Here is a 6,000-nt window from a genome sequence, read left to right as displayed (position 1 = left end):
GCGTCGTCCGTCCATTTGGAAGGAGTTTCGGGAGCTGACCCACAGATGGCTTTGTCGTCACCGCTCCATGCTAGGACGCTGGACTCGGGTCCGTAACAATCACCACCACCATCACCACCACCACCACCACCACCATCACCACCACCACTACCATCACCACCACCATCACCACCACCACCATCACCACCACCACCATCACCACCACCACCACCACCACCACCACCACCACCATCACCACCACCACCACCACCACCACCATCACCACCAGGTCTACCATAGTCAGATTCATACAGTGTTGCCCACCAGAAGGTATTTCATTTAAACTAAACGCCAGCACGAGGGTAAGAGACGGGAGAGACGTCAGCGGCCCCGCTAAGGATGGGGCAGGTGGTGAGCTGTGTACCTGTACAGTTGTGAAGGGTTGTTAAGACCACCACAAGTTCTTACTGATCAGCCATCAGGTATACCTCAGTCCTCAACATAGTCCATACTAAGGTAAACTCTCAGGGTATATACACCGGTAAGTCAGGTACTCCCCTTTCCTCATAATGTCATGTAAATGTGTTTGTATATTCATATTTCTTGATATTTCCCTGTTCTAGCACAAGTACACTTAAATGACTGCTACAACAGTCATTTAAAACAAAACACAAATTAGAAAAATATTTTTAATTTATATTTTTTTTTTTTTTTTTTTTTAGATATATACAAGAGTTGTTACATTCATGTACAGCCACTAGTACGCGTAGCGTTTCGGGCAGGTCCCTGGAATACGATCCCCTGCCGCGAAGAATCGTTTTTTCATCCAAGAACACATTTTACTGTTGCGTTAAACAGAGGCTACAGTTAAGGAATTGCGCCCAGTAAATCCTCCCCGGCCAGGATACGAACCCATGACATAGCGCTCGCGGAACGCCAGGCGAGTGTCTTACCACTACACCACGGAGACTGTATTATATTAGATGAGCGTGTCTTGTAAGAATGTTACTGAATAAAAACATTCTTAGTTCTCTTTGGAACGAGCTGGAAGTTTGGTTTTAATTATATAACTAATATTTTTTATATATCTTTGTAATTAGGCAATCAGGAAAGTTTAATTTTAATTTGTAATTATTTTAAAATTTATACAGTATCTCATTAAAAATAATTATATATATAGAGAACGTCAAGGTAATTTGTATGTGCATTTGAGATCAAATGTAATCACCAAACAACTACCACCGGAAGCAGGAGAGTTAAGTCTCAAATATGTAAATTGAACATTTATATTTTCCCGATAAAAAGCAGCGACATGAAGGCCAACCACATCCCTTGTAATTATACGACTTGCTGCCTGCAAACATTTTATTGTATATTATTAATCTGATTAACTTTTATGATTTGAAAGCATAATAAAACGAAAACAAAGTGCTAGTTGGTAACTCACTTAGTATCGCCATATGTATTGAGCTGTTGACGGCGGCTTAAAAATACATACAAAATACCAGTAAATAATTACTTAACTGTCAGATTTTTAGTAAATACGCTTAAAAAAGCTAATACATGAGCTTACTGATAGAAATATTAGTTTTTAACAAGGATAGAGAAATAGCAATAACAGATCTCTGAATACAATAGAGTCAATAGACAACAATAGAAGCGGGAGTATATATATTATACAGAAAATAGTCATTCCAGGGCGCTTAATGGTGAAGGTCTTATGTACTCACCTAGTTGTGCTTGAGGGGATAGAACTCTGCTCTTTCTGCCGCCTCTCAACTGTCAATCAACTGTTACTAACTACAAACAAGTTTTTTTTTTTTTTTTACACACACACACACTTCTGGATAGCTGAGCGGACAGCGCACAGGACTCGTAATTTTGAGGCCCGGGTTTGATTCCCTGACCAGGCAGAAACAAATGGGCAAAGTTTCTTTCACCCCTGATGCCACTGTTACCTAGCAGTAAATAGATACCTTGGAGTTAGACAGCTGTTACGGAGCTGCTTCCTGAGGTTGTGTGTGTGGTGAAAAAAAAAGTTAGTTAGTAGTTAGTTACAGTTGATTGACAGTTGAGAGGCGGGCCAAAAGAGCAGAGCTCAATCCCCACAATAACAACTATGTGAATACAACTAAGTGAATACACACACACACACACACACACACACACACACACACACACACACACATACACACACAGGAAGCACCCCGTAATAGCTGTTGAACTCCCAGGTACCTATTTATTGCTAGGTAACAGGTACATCAGGGTGAAAGAAACTCTGCCCATTTGACTCTGCCAGCACCGGGAATCGAACCCGGTGTGAGAGTTTTATGATGTGGATTTGTGGAATAAATTGTAATTGGTATAAGGAATTTTAGCTCGGAAAATTTCTAAGAATTTTCTTTATTCTTTAACCTTTATTCCTGTCGTGATATTCAATTAGGTCGCCTGAGGAAAGACTTGCTTAGCTAACACACCAGTGTAGTAAACAGCTCATTCCTCACTTTGGGACCATGCATGAACAATTGACTAGGCGCGAGCAAACGCTGAGACCCCAATGAAAATTGAAATCCCCTCCACTAGGCCGCCGACCTTCGCCATTCGCCGAAGCGAATCTAACGAGTAGGTCAAGGGCTCTCACAACAATAATTTATTGTTGTGTGGTGCCGTATATTTGATCCAAAGCTCAGAATTAGTCTCAATTTTATTAGTCGAGTGTGAAGAACACTTGCATAACAATAATAATGTGTGGGGTGTAACGAAAAGACAGTGTTAACCATAACAACTTAGTTTATTCAATAAAGTACTAACTACTACAACAAAACAAAAAGAAATGTCAATGACGTTACTCGAAATCCTTCCTGTGACACTATCAATGACAGCTAGACACCAGCCCCTCGGACTGCATAATGAACTAACTCGAACATAAGCGTGACCACAGAGGAATCAACAAGAAACAAGAACTAACAGATCTATAATCACAATTACAACTAATGACACAGTAGGTTCTGAAACACGTCTCCAGTAACCTCCTAACTGTTCTACGCCTCAGTGCAGCCTACACCTACAATGGCGGTTGCAATGCAATCAAATCAGTAGTCTTTCAATGACAACAATAACTAATGGGTTCACTGGCAACTCCAGCAACCCTTCCTCAAATTAATCCTTACGTCAACACTCCGTCCCACGGACGATCAACAATCAATAACAATTGATTTACGTTAATAGCACAATAACATTTACGTTAAATTAATAAAACTTACAACTGTCACTAGTAACGCGGAAATTACACAACATTCTACCTGTCGAGCATTCAGTGACAAAATCCCATTAATCCCTGTACTACCAGACAGCTGATTAATCTCTTTACTAGTTATGTTAATTTACGTTAATCGGTTACTAATCACTCAGCGATCGTAAACTCTGATTTACAATGTCCAAAGTGCTAAGAGAACGGTAATCACTCGTGATTACCTTTAGAGTAATTAATTGTCGGAAAATCCGACACCATTTAATATCATACAGACAGATAATAGCTGTTGTATAAACAAGTTACCCATAGAAAACGTAACTTGTAGTGGAATTACCGTCTATAGAAAACGGAATATCATTACCACATACTATTTTAAATTCACCACCTATTATGGTGGGAATTATTCTTAAATACATTAGTCTTTGGACTTTACCATCAGAAAAACATCTCATATAAATTAACTTAATTATCAATATCAAAATAGAGTAAATGTGACCCTTCTATCACTTTCTGTCATCTGGACAATGTAAGCTAGGCGTCAGGGAGTGGTGAGGGAGCAGCCATTGTTGATACTAAGACCAGAGGCTCACGGGAGCAAATTCGGCTCCTGTTAATTTTACTTGGACGTAGTGTTATGGAAACCAAAGGTGTACCATCTTCAACACGCTGTCAACAAATTCAAGTTAAGTGTTCTACCGAAACCCATTTATCTATCATTAGTGGCCATTAATGTCATTGGATAGGGTGACCCGGTTAGAGCGCCAGATCGCCTCATACTAAAGGTAATTAAGTCAGTTCTTCATAGTTCCATGTACAGTGTTTTCTCTGATATAGCTTGTCATATACTAGGTTTCTGGCTTCACAGCTAGCGCCCTTTTGACAGGTCAAGACGAGGAAGCATGCTTTGTGCATCAGTTACCAGGGTGATGGAAGCTACCTCAAAGAGGGAAAATGTGGTGTCTACATCCTGGTTATACCTGGTGGACTAAGGCCTGCTGTACTATAAGATAAGGAACCTCTTCAATGTATGTAGTCTATTACTGTAGTTTGATTCGCTGCATATATATAAATTAAATTAATATAAACCCCCCCCTAATGTGTAGAGGATCGATTTGTGAGATTAAGAGATTATTGCAGAAATACAGTCCACTTATCATTATACAAATTGCTATCGAAGTATATAAATTAACGTAAACAAAAATTCATATAAATTAAATAAATATAAATCTCACAGGTCGGTTCCCACATTATTTGGTCCTTCGAACCGGATTATTCGGTCCTTTGAACCCACATTTGGTCATCTTAGTACCGGATGAACCAGTTAACCAGTGGATTCATTAAATAACTAGTGCAGTGTGATTTAAACAAAGCCAGCAGTCATAGACGGCGGCGTTGACTCGTGCGAGTTCATGAGCCCCGCTCAGTTCAGATCAGCCTTAGTCAGCGGTTTCATGCACACCCACAGATATTTGGTGGCATGTTATTCTGTGAAATGACAGCGCTAATATTGAAGCCAGCCAAATTAGTAGCTCTGTCGCGAGATTGTTCACAGATTTCGTGGTGTTAAATTTCGCGAGAGATTATCTACGAATTTTGTTGAGTTTATTTCGCGAGGTCACTAATAATATTTAATACTTCTAGATAATATTATTAGTTTTATAGAGGCAATTAAGAGGCTATTATCAATAATTGTGTATATTATTTCTCCAAAATAGAGAATTATTTAATATATATTGCACTAGTGATCACAGTATAATATTTACTAATTGCCAACCCACAACAGGGTAGGATATTAACATTGACTAGTTGAACTATTATTGTTCATCCTATTCCCATTTTACCATAGTCACTTGTACTATATTCAACAACCTAACACCATTAATGGTCCAGACCCTATTTTGGGTGTAATTATTATCAACTCGAGTTGAGTTGTATATATAATAATTTACTTATGATCATTACACCTTTGAGTGATTAATTAGTGTCAATTCCATCCTAGGGTGATATAGAAGAGCTAACCTAAAGGTACTTCCAATGACACTGGTTTATCACTCAAATCATTAGTGTGTATGATTGTATATATATAATGTGTATTAATTTTAAGTGCTAACCTCTAGTAGAGGTAGGATTATTGCCTAGTGAGTGCAGAATTTTTCCCTAGGCTACCATCAGTACTTGCTCACAATTTATGAGCCAGTGGTGCCCAATTAACAAGTCACCATGACTAATCCACAGAAAGCAAAGCGTGCTTTAGTAGCAAGCAAACGTCAACTGACAAGCGATCTCAACCAATATGAACAGTTGTTATATGAACCTGTAATTAATTATCGTCGGTTGAAAATACCACTGTTACAGATTCAAACCCAATTGCATATATTGAAAGCAAATAGGAAATCTTACCAAAATCAAGTCCACGATGACGTAGTAGTTGAAGATGTGGAACCATTCCTGTCTGACCTAGCACAATATGAAGAAGAAACTCAAGCCAGGTTGGAACATTTACACAGGATAATTGAATCAGAACAAATAGCAAGTACATCAAATAAAGTAGATAATGTTATGGATGATCTGGATCTTTTTGAGAATAAATGTCAAGCCAGATTAGATCCTTTAATCAACAAGGATAAAGCTTCACCCAGTAATGTTTCACCCACTACAGCTTCACCCAGTAATGTTTCACCCACTACAGCTTCACCCAGTAATGTTTCACCCACTACAGCTTCACCCAATATTATACCACCAGAAATTAAGCAGTTCTCAGACAATTT

The sequence above is a fragment of the Procambarus clarkii genome, chromosome 29 (genome assembly GCF_040958095.1).
Source record: "Procambarus clarkii isolate CNS0578487 chromosome 29, FALCON_Pclarkii_2.0, whole genome shotgun sequence".
NCBI lineage: Eukaryota > Metazoa > Arthropoda > Malacostraca > Decapoda > Cambaridae > Procambarus > Procambarus clarkii.
Note: the sequence above shows the minus strand (reverse complement) of the source record.